The following is a 12226-nucleotide window of genomic DNA, read 5'->3' on the forward strand; positions in this document are numbered from 1 at the left end:
TAGGTTAATTATGTGTCATCCCTGTTTTGAAAGTTAGCCTTAGAATCTGGTTCACTTTTTCCTTCTCTACCCCCATGCCTCTATGGATAATAGATACAAAATATTAATTTTTTTAAGGTGGCAACTAAAATTTATCTTAAGAGGAATGTGTCTATTTATAAAAATATTCATGTGCAATTTTAGATGTGGAAAGATAAAGTTTAGAGCCTGAAGGTGTGAGCTAGGAATGACAAAGAACTGTACTCTTTTTCATAAGAAATGGGTATTAAGGGTAGATAAGTTCTGGAGAAAGTTGAAGAAGAGAGAGTTTAGAAACATTGCTACAGACTGGAGTCTAAGGAAAATGGATAATTAAGCACATTTCTTGATGGCAAGAAATGGGAAAATGGATTTTAAGAACAGGAATGTTTGACGTTTTATTTTTAATTGCTTCCTATAATATTCAAAATATAGAAAATAAAATTTGGAATAATTAAATAACTTTCTGGGGGGAAGTTTAGTTACTTATTTTAAGTGTTATTAGAAAATCTATAAATGAACATTAGAATTGCTTTGTTTCTTTTCTTGCTTTCTTGTTTCCATCCTTTTTTTTTTTTTTTTTTTTTGGTACTATTTTACAGAATGCAATACTTAACCAAAAATACCTGCTGGGAGGAAGACATATCACCATTCTCAAAATGACTTGTCATGGGGATGCGCCTCCAGTTGTACATGCCACTGCTGTGGACATTTGAGAGCCCTTGGGGCTAGCCCTGTGGAGCTGTTTTTGAAAACCACGAAGCTGAGTTTACTCTGAATTTTTTTCTAAATTTAAAATTCCCTGACTGTATGACAGATTAATGCTGCTCTTTTATGACTCATCTTAATCCAAAAGAATTATAATAAGCTGTAAATGATTAGGCAAAAACATTTGACTCACTAATTTGCATACATTTGATATCAAAATGTTGGCATGTCCAACAACATTACCTTCAAACCTACCCAGATTCTACTGCTTTTCCTCATATTCACTAGTACATCTCTAACCCAAACCTGTTATGCTGCAAACCAAAACATGTGTAGAGCAATTGTGATGTGCCAGCATCCTAAGAACCTCCTAGCAACTCTGTAAAGTGAGCATTATTATTACTGCTGTCTTACAAATGAGGAAAGAGGGGTTTAGGGAGCTTAACCCACTTGCTGCAGGCCACATAGCTGACATATGAAAAAGCCAAGATTCGAAGAGGCTCTGAGTCTATTATCTCATCCCCCATACCACATAGCCTTGCCATTGTCTCTTACCTGGCCTCTCTGTTTCCATTCTTGCCTGCCAACATTCCATTCTCCACACCATGGTCAGAGTGGTTTTCTAAAAATATAAACAAGATTATGTCGCTTCCCTGCTTAAAATCAGCCAGTGACTTGTCATTGCACACAGAATCAAATTGTATGCATTCCCTACTGTGGCTTATGAAACCTCACAGGGTACCCTCCTGCCTCCTTCTTCATCAGTCTCTTCATACCATAGCATAAACTGCATGGGTGCAGGGATTTTGTTGGTTTTATTCATTGCCGTATCTGCAGCATGTTAACAGTACCTGTCACATAGCATTAAATGAATGAAGGAATTGTTAAGTAGATCATTTAGATTGAAGGTAGGCAGATGGGGAGAGGAAACTCATTTATTATATGGATCATCCTTTTGCATTGATTCTTCTCCTGAAAATCCTGAGCTCCAAAACACCAAGACAAGCCTCTTGTTGTTTTCAGGTTTGCCAAGCCCTAGGTATTTACTCATATCTTAGAACTGCATTTATATTTGACCAGAAAATATGTTCTACCAAAGTCTATGTTCATACTTAACACTATTCAATAAATGCTAAGGAATCTTGTTGAGGTGGGGAGGAATTGACCACTTGGCCTTTCATCTTTTAAATCAAATAATTTACAAATTTAAGCACCAATATTTGTTTAGGGAAAAAAGCTTTTTAATTGTCAATATTTATTTTTCTTTTGTACCACCACAAAACTATCAGAATATTCTGAAGAGAAGAATTTGATCTTTTTACTCTACTGAATGATTCACATAGTAAGTACATTTTTCTTCTTAATGACCCTCTTCTACATCTCTTGATTAATCTTCTTATATGCTACACATATTTAAAGTAAATGTGTTTTGTTTGCCAACATAAAAAATGATCCCTGTTGTTAAAATGTCCATACTACTTGAAACAATGTACACATTGAATACAATCCCTATTAAAATTCTAACGGCATTCTTCACAGAAACAGAAAAAACAGTTCTAAAATTTGTATGGGACCATAAAAGACTGAATTGTCAAAGCAATTTTGAGGAAAAAAAATTATTACTGTAGCTTTGTAATATAATTTGTAATTGGAAAGTATGATCACACTTCATAGATTTCACTTTCTGATTTCAAATTAATTACAAAGATACAGTAATTCAAACAATATGATACTGGCTTAAAAACAGACACATAGACCAAAGGAACAGAATAGAGAGCCCAGAAATAAACCCAAATATATATGGTCAACTAATTTCTGATAAGGGCACCAAGAAGACACAATGGGGAAAGGATAATCTCTACAATAAATGATGTTGAGAATGCTGGATTTCCACATGCAAAAGAATGAAACTGTACCCTTAATTTTACACTATACACAGAAATCAACTCAAAATTGGTAGAACTGTAAATGTGAGACCTGAAACCATAAAATTCCTAGAAGAAAATATAGGGGAAAAGATCCTTGACATTAGCCTTGCCAAGGATTTTTTTGGCTATCACACCAAAAGCTTGGGCTATAAAAGCAAAAATAAATAAATGGGACTATATCAAACTAGTAAAAGGAACAATTAAAAAAATTAAAAGCCAGCCTACAGATTGAGAGATAGTATTTGCAAATCATATATCCTATAAGAGGTTAATACCAAGAATATACAAATAATTCACACTACTTAATAGAAGAAAAATAAATGACCCAATTTAAAAATAGGCAAAAGATCTGATAGACATTTCTTTAAAGAAGACATAAAAAAGGCCAAGAGGCATAAGAAAAGGTGCTCAACATCATTAGTTATGAAGGAAATGCAAATCAAAACCACAATGACCTCATACCTATCAGAATGACTGCTATCAAAAAGACAAGATATAACAAGTGTTGCCAAGAGAAAAGGGAATCCTTGTACATGGTTTGTAGAAATATAGACCAGTGCAGACATAGTGGTAAACAGTATGGAAATTCTTAAAGAAATTAAAAATACAGCTACCATATGACCCAAGAATCCCTCTTCTGGATATATCCCCAAAGGAAATATCATCACCATCTTATAAAAATGTGTGCACTCTCATGTTCACTGCAATACTATACACAGTATCCAACATAAGGAAACAAAGTGTCCATCAACGGATGAATGGATAAAGAAAATGTGAGATATGTATGTGATGAGTGCTTATGTGTGTGTGTGTGTGTGTGTGTGTGTGTATTTATATAATGGAATATTATTAAGCCTTAAAAAACAAAGAGGAGGAGATACTGCCATTTGCCACACTGTAGATGAACATAGAGGACATTATGATAAGGGAAATAAACCAGATACAAGAATAAAAAAATGAAAAATAAAATACTGCACAATCTCACTTATATGTGGAATTAAAATGAAGCCTAATGCATAAAAATAAAACAGTAAAATGGCTGTTATGGAGAGGCTGAGGGAAAGAAATGGGGAGATGTAGCTCAAAGGATACAAACTGGAGATATTTGGATGAACAAGTCTAGGGATCTAATGTACAAGATAAGGACTGTAGTTAATGATATTGTATAGTATAATATTTGGGAATTTTGCTGATGGAATAGATTTTAGGTGTTCTTGCCACAAAAAAGGGGTAACTACGTGAGATGAGGAATATGTTAATTGGCTTGACTATAATAACCATTTCACAATGTGTGTGCATATCAAAAAATCATGTTGTACATCTTAAATATATACAATAAAGCATAAAGCAAAAAAAAAAAAACCCAGAAAGAGATGTGACTGTCACTTCAGTCAGATTTTCACATATTCTGTCTTATTTTTGAAAATGTATGCACAGGTTCTTGAATAAATAATGCAAGATTCTGTATTCATTTCATGCCAAGTCTGCTCTCTATTGTTTTTTTCTTTTTTTGACATGGTCTTTCCTGCTCTGAGCCCAAATTTTTAAATTTTCCCCCTCAAATGGGAAAGAGTTGTCAGCCTATAGAATATTTTAGGAGTTATGATATATTTTGGAGAATTCTTTGAGTCTTTATTTATGTATTTTTTTAAACTTCATTGGATCAGTCAGATTTTGCTGGTGATTAAATCACTCTCACAATTTAGTGGACTAAACAGATGATGTATGATTCTCTGGGTTGCCTGAGCACATTCTTTTCTGGCTTTCCTTGGCTCACTCTTGTGGCTGCATTTAGCTGAATGATTGTGTAAGCAGGCAAAGCTGAAATGGCTTCATCCACACCTATGGCAGTAGGTGCTGATCCTCAGCTAGGGCCCCCAGTTCTCCTTCACAACGCCTCTTCTCCGGTGGGCTAAACATTTTCCTTGTGTGGTGATCTTAAGGAAAAAGCAGAAGCTGTAAAGTCTCGTTAAGGCCTAATCTCAGAAGTTGCATGACATCACTTCTTTTGCGTTCTATTGGTCAAAACAAGTCACAATATTGGTCTGAATTCAAGGGTGGGAGGTAAGTGGTCATCAGCTCCTGGGGAGAGCAGCAGAGTCACATTGCAAAAGGGTGAGCATACTGGGATGGGAGGAACTTGTGGCTGTATTTGACAATTTATTACATTCATTAACTTAGCGCAACTTTTGAGTCAGTTTCTTTCCATTGAATTCCCAGAAATCAACTCCCAAATCTACTGAATTTTGTAGATTGGGAAAAACTGCAGTATTTTGGCTAATTTGCTCTAAATAATAAATTTCAGCTCAATCTTGATCAGATAGCCTATAATCACTTAATTTTGTGCAGTATTTATAGTCAATGTTGTTATAATTGCCCACTACTTGGACAAGAATCTGGTAATGACAGAAGGCCTCTTTAGAATTATTTCTGTTCAAGTAACAGAAAGTCCTATTCAAACTGGTTATTCTATAAAAGAGAGTTATTGTTAACATGAAAAATCTAAAATTAGTGCAAGTGTTAGGTATAGCTTGATCAAGACATTTAATAATTTCATCAAGAAACCCACTTCCTTTTGTTTTTCTGCTTTTTCTCTTATGTTGTTGACTATTCATTCTCGGGTTGGCTGCATTTATGGTTCCTAGATTAATGTCTGATTATCCTAGGGACATCTACTTATATATATTTATATCTAGCCAGAGACATGTTTGCCTCAGATTTCTCTTTAAAATCATGTTTATTGGATGTGTTTGTTACATGTCTACCACTGAACTAATATCTGAAGCCAGAGGAGCAGGATTTGCTGATTGGGTTAGCTTAGTCCACATGCTGAGCCCTATGGGTAAATACTGCTTTTTTGGAAATGCATGTCTTCCAAGCGGAAATTAACAACTGTTGAAGAGGGGGAATAGAGACTGAGGAGGCCACCAATACACCAGTCGGTTTTAGGAACAACGAGTTTATTCTAGGATTATTTTGGCATGCAGTGAGGTTTCTGTGGCAGTCCTGAGGCCAACCCAGGTATAACAGTTCATATTTTGAGAAGGCCAGCTGTAAAATGGGAGGTGAACTGGTGGGCCAGAGGCCAGCTGATCATCAGGGAACCACAGGGCGAGATAAGCTGAAGCAAAAGAAAGGCCTTGGCGGGCCTAAGGAAACTGCAGTGACCTTCCAAACAGAGCTGAGTGCTGTGGACAATGTGGGGGAGTGGCATGAGAACAAAACAGGCCTTGGTTGTGTTGGGGCAGGTGCAAAACAGGTTGAAGGACATTAAACAGCAGTCCTGTATTGGCATTTCCAAAATGGCTTTACACAGCATCCCCCTCTGCCGGGAAAGAGGAGGTCATGCTGCCCTGCACCCAGCTGCAGTGCCCACAGTGCCCTAACGACTGTCATTGTTTCCCACAGTGGTGGGAAACTCCTTCACACAGTGAGGGAGTTCTGAAAAAGAAGGGCTTGCATGTGTATATCAGAGGACCTGCGGTATGACTGGCATCATGTTTCATTTGGCCCTGTCTCTATTTTAAAATAAATGCTGATCCCACTCTTAAAAATGGTTTTACCAATGGAAAATAATGTTACCTGTTTGTTTGTTTGTTTGTTTGACTAGAAAAGATAGGAACACAGTACCTGCATTTCTACAGGACAACTGCCTGGATCCAGTGGTTGCTACTTATTTTTAAAGAGTCTGTAGTGTGGCCTCTCCAGAGTTCATCATCTAGATAGTGCATGCAGTGGTTACACTTGCCTGCACCCTTGATTGACTTGAGTTTGGAGCCTTTGTAAAAACTAAGCAGAATTAATCAGAGAAGTAGTTAAAGGACCTAAGCCCATGATTTTTTAATGCCTAGAATCAGAAGCAAAATTATTGGTATCAAAGGCACTTTCCATTCCACAATAATTGTAAGCAACTTGAATCATCATAACAGATGGATAATAAAATGAAAAGCTTCCAAGACTTTGAAAGTGCTTTCTGGGTGGCAGACACACCTTCGGTGATAGCCTAAGGCATGGTGAGGCTGAGCCAAGGCACTTGAATTTCCACTCACCTTGTGGAGCCTGTATAGCTTGTCTCTTGATACTGTGGCCTGGCTTATAAAATAAATAAATATAATTAAAAACTTGCTTTTCAATAATCCTTTATCTTACTAACATATTTAATCCTTCTGCAGTGGGAACACTGAGGAGAAATTGCTCGTATATTTTTCTTTTTCTAATACGTCATTTATTTTCCAGTTAAAAAAGCAACGTATACTCATTATAGGAATTTGAAAAATATAGACTGATTACTTATCCACTAAAAATAAAAGGAAAGAAAACCACCCTCCTACAGTTTCATCATCCATAGGCAAATTTTGATTTATTTACAATTCTCCTTTCATCTCACACATTTCTCAATTCCCCTTTATCTCAATCTCCTCTCCAGCTGTTGACCTCTTTCTCTGCCACTGTTTGCAGAAAATGTCCTCAAAATAGTTGTCCCCTCTGTCTGTAAATCCTCCACTCCCCTTCTCTCAGGAGCCCAATCCAATTCTGTTAATACCACACCTAGAACTTTTGGTGTTCAGGTCACAAGTGAACTCTGATCCTAAGTCCAGTGGTCAGTCTTCAGACAGGATTGACACATTTGTTAATTACTTCCTTCTTGAAACATTGTGTATACTGGCTTTAAGGATGCCATTTTCCCTGGTCTCCTTATATCCACCTAGCTGCTCTTCCCATTCTTCTTCTTTGTTGTTTTCTTGGTCTTTCCCATCTCTAAACATTGACAGCTCAGGGCTGACTCTCACTCCCCTGTATAAACTCATCCAGGTTCAAGTCTCTAATGTTATGTAGATGGCTTCTGCCAGAACTGCTTCTCTCAGACCCACATTTCCAATTGGACATCCCGATAGGCATATTAACTTGAACTATGCCAAGGTTATTTTTGATTCACAATTTGTACATAGTTATGGGGTACATGTGATATTTTGTTACATGCATAGAATGTGTAATGATCAACTCAGAGTATTCAGGGTACTCATCACGTTGAGTATTTACCATTTCTATGTGTTGGAAACATTTCAAATCCTCTCTTCTAGCTACTGTGAAATATACAATACATTGTTGTTGACTATAGTCACCCTATTCTGCTATCAAGCATTAGAATGTATTCCTTCTATCTAACTATATGTTTGTACCCATTAATCTTCATCCCAGCTCCACATACACACATACCTTTCCCAGGCTCTATGACCTATTCTTCTATTCTCTAATTCCATCAGATCAACTTTTTTAGCCCCCACATATGAGTGAGAACATGTGATATTTGTCTTTCTGTGCCTGTCTTATTTAACTTAACATAATGATCTCCAGCTCAATCCAGGTTGCTGCAAATGAATAACATTCCATTGTGCATATATACCCCATTTTCTTTCTCCATTTGTCCACTAATGGACATTGAAGTTGATTCTGTACCTTGGCTATTGTGAATATTGCTGCAGTAAACATGGGGTGCCAGTATTCCTTTGATATACTGAATTCCTTTCCTTTGGCTAAATACCCAGTATGTGGATTACAGGATTTTATGATAGTTCTATTTTTACTTTTTGGAGAAATCTCCATACTGTCTTCCATAATGGCTGTACTAATTTATATTCTCCCAAACTCTGTATAAAAGTTTCCCTTTCTCCACATCCTCACCAGCATCTGTTACTTTTTTTCTCTTTTCTTTTTAATAATAGCCATTCTAACTGGGCAAGAAGATACCTCATTGTGGTTTTGATTTGCATTTTCCTGATGATTAGTGATGTTGAACCTTTTTCCATATACTTATTGGCCATTTATAGGTCTTCTTTTGAGGCATGTCAATTCACATACTTTGCCCACTCTTTAATAGGATTATTATTATTATTATTTTTACTGTTGAGTTGTTTGAGTTTCTTATATATTCTAGGTATTAGTCGCTTGTTGGATAGTTTGCAAATATTTTCTCCTATTCAACAGGTTGTTCTTTCACTCTGCTGATTATTTCCTTTGCTGTGCTGAAGCTTTTTCATTTAATATTTGTTGATTTTTTTGTTGCCTATACTTTTGAGAACTAAACCATAAAATCTTCGCTTATATCAATGCCCTGAAATGTTTCTCCTATATTTTCTTCCAATGGTTGTATAGTTTCAGGGCTTATGTTTAAGTTTTTAATCATCCTGAGTTCATTTTTGTACATGGTGAGAGATAGAAGTATATTTTCATGCCTCTGCGTATGAATATCCAATATTCCCAGCACCATTTATTGAAGAGAGTATCCTTTTCTTAAAGTATGTTCTTGGTGCCTATGTTGAAAATCAGTGGGCTGTAAATATCTGGTTTTATTTCTGGGTTCTCTATTCTGTTCCATTGGTCTATGTGTCTATTTTTATAGCAATACTATGCTGCTTTGTTTACTATAGCCTTGTAATATATTTTGAAGTCAGGTAGAGTGATGTTCCAGCTTTTTTTTGTTTTTTGTTTTTTTTTGCTCAGGATTTGGATTTGTTTTTCTTTGGCTATTTGGGCTCTTTTCCAGTTCCACATGAATTTTAGTTCTTTTTTTTTTCTAATTCTGTGAAAAATGACATTGGTGTTTTGATAGAGATCACATTGAATCTGTAGCTTGCTTTGGACACTATGATCATTTTAACAATATTAATTCTTCTGGTCCAAGAGCATGGGGTATCTTTCCATTTGTTTATGTTCTCTTAAGTTTCTTTCATCAGTGTTTTATAGTTTTCCTTGTAGAGATATTTTACCTCCTTGGTTAAATTGATCCCTAGGTATTTTATTTTATTTTTTTGTAGCTATTATAAATAGGATTGCCTTTTTAATTTCTTTCTCAGCTATTTCATTATTGGTGTATAGAAACACTACTGATTTTTGTACACTGATTTTATACCCTGCAACTTTACTGAATTTATTTATCAGATATAAAAGTTTTCTGGTGAAATCTTTAGGTTTTTCTCTATATAAAATAATGTCATCTGCAAAAGCAGATAATTTGAATTACTTTTTTCTAATTTGGATGCATTTTATTTCTTTCTCTTGATTAGTTGCTGTAGCTAGAAGATTCAGTACTGTGTTGAATCAAGTGGTAAAAGTGAGCATCATTGTCTTTTTCCAGTTATTAGAGGAAAGGCTTTCAGCTTTTCCCCATTCGGTATGATGATAGCTGTGGGTTTGTCATATATGGTCTTTATGTTTAGGCATGTTTCTTTTATGTCCAGTTCGTTGAGAGTTTTTATTGTTAAAGGATGTCGAAATTTATCAAATGGTTTTTCGGCATCTATGGAGATAAACGTGATTTTTGTCCTTTATTCTGTTGATGTGATGTATCACATGTGTTGATTTGTGTATATTGATCCATGCTTGCATCCCTGGTATAAATCCCATTTGATCATGATATATTTTATCTTTTTGATGTGCTGCTGCTGCTGGATTCAATTTGTTAGTATTTTGTTAAGGATTTTTGTGTCTATGTTCATTAGAGATATTGGCCTGTGGGGTTTTTAAAATTGTATTCTTGTCTGGTTTGGGTATCAGGGTATACTGATCTTGTAGAATGAGTTAGACAGAATTCTCTCCTCTTCGATTTTGAAGATATTGGTGTTAGGTCTTCTTTGCAAGTTTGGTAGAATTTTGTGGTTTCATTCCTAATCCAACCATTTCTCATGACTTCCACCTTTACCAGTCTGGTTTCAACCACCACCCTACTACTGGGTTATTGTAATAACTTTCTCAGTGATGTCTGTGCTTCTGTCTTGCCTCCCTGTAATACCTAAATCAGATTACAATACTCTTTGTTTATAACTTTTCAATGGGTTCCAAACTTCATGTTTTTAGCCTTACATGATCTGGCACTTGGTTAATTCTCTAATCTCATCCCCATTCTCTCTTTGCCTGCTTTCTGCACTCCAACCATATGGTCACATTTTTGTTCCTTAAACAGCTATCATGCTCCTGTTTCATGGTATTTGCTCTTGTAGTTCCTTCTGCCTGGAACCTTCCTTTTCTGGAGAGCCTCTCAGCTCATTTGCTGCCTTGCTTCATTTATATCTCTCTTTGAAGGATTTTTAACCTGTGAAATATTGAGTTTTCTGTCACATGGCCACAGTATATCTTTGTTTATTTAGGTCTTCTTACATTTCTCACCAATGTTTGGTAGTTTTTATTACACAGAACTTAGATATCTTTTGTCAGGCTTATCACTAAGTATTTAATATTTTTTGATGTGATATTCAATGGTAGTTTTTTGTGTCTATTGATGTGGTCAAATCAGTTAATGCAGAAAAAGCATTTGAGAAAATTAAGCATCCATTTCTTATTAAAGTTCTCAACCTAGTAAGGATAGAAGGGAAATTTCTTAACCTAATAAATGGCATCTACAAAACCCTAAAACTAACAGTGTACTTAATGGCAGAAGGCTGTCAGGAATAAGAGTATTCATCTTTATAGGGGAGGTTCTACCAGTACAGTAAGGCAAGACAAAGAAATAAAATGCATCCAGTTTGGAAAGGAAAAAGTAAAACTATCTTTATTCACAGATGGCATGATTGTTTTATATAGAAAATCCTATATTATCTACTAAGTACTAAAACTAGCAAGTGAGGTTAGCAAGGTTGCAGGATATAAATTAGTATACAAATATTAATTGTATTCCTAACAAAAGATGTGGAAAACTTGTACCCTAAAAACTGTAAAACATAGTGAGAAACTATTTAAATATGCTGAAAGCCCAATCAATAAAAAATTAAACATATCTTTTAATATCACATCAAAATACAAAATACCTGGCAATAAACCCTTACTTTGGTGGGATTAATTATATTTGATCTTTATATGTATATGTACATATAATAGATATGTAATATATATATATAATATACATGTAATATAATCCTTTGCTGGAATTTATTATAGTTGAACTTTTTTTTATATATTTTGGAGCCCTTGTGCTAAAATTTTGCTTAGAATATTTACCTCTATATTCATGAGACATATTGGCCTGTAGTCTTCTTTTCTTAAGCATTTTTGTCTTGTTTGGGTAATGCTGGCATCATAGAATGAAAAGGGAATTATTCTCTCCTCTTCACTTTTCTGGAAGAATTTGTTTAAAACCAGTATTATTTCTTCCTTAAGGCTGTGGTAGAATTCACCAGTGAACACATTTAGACCTAGAGTTATCTTTGTGGGATAGTTTTTAAGTGAAAATTAAATTTCTTCAATAGAAATAGGCTTATTCAGGCTATGTATTTCTTTCTGAGTGAGGTTTGGTAGTTTTTATCTTACAAGGAATTTTTTCATTTTATCTAAGTTATCAAATTACTTGGCATAAAGTTGTCCATGATACGTCCTTATTATCTTACTATTAACTATAGAATCTGTACGGATGATGCTTCTTTCATTGTTATTATTAGTAGTTTTTTTATTCTCTCTTTTTTTTCCTGATTAGTCTGGATAAAATACATCACTTTTATAAATCTTCTCAATAAAAGAGGTTTTGGTTTCATTGGTTTTCTCTAGTATTTTTCTATTTTTTATTGCATTGATTTCTTTGTCTT

The 12226-nt window shown here is 35.0% G+C and overlaps 1 long non-coding RNA gene across 2 annotated transcripts in view; it reads right to left on the reverse strand.

Annotated features, from left to right (window-relative positions):
- The window catches only part of LOC134810874 (uncharacterized), a 143557-nt gene that overhangs the window by 122224 nt on the left and 9107 nt on the right, over positions 1–12226 (reverse strand). For both annotated transcript variants that reach the window (XR_010159579.1, XR_010159580.1), the window contains exon 2: positions 1282–1348. This is a non-coding gene — a long non-coding RNA (uncharacterized LOC134810874). The remainder of the gene's footprint in view (positions 1–1281; positions 1349–12226) is intronic.

This window comes from Pan troglodytes, chromosome 7, assembly GCF_028858775.2.
Source record: "Pan troglodytes isolate AG18354 chromosome 7, NHGRI_mPanTro3-v2.0_pri, whole genome shotgun sequence".
In the NCBI taxonomy this organism is placed as follows: domain Eukaryota; kingdom Metazoa; phylum Chordata; class Mammalia; order Primates; family Hominidae; genus Pan; species Pan troglodytes.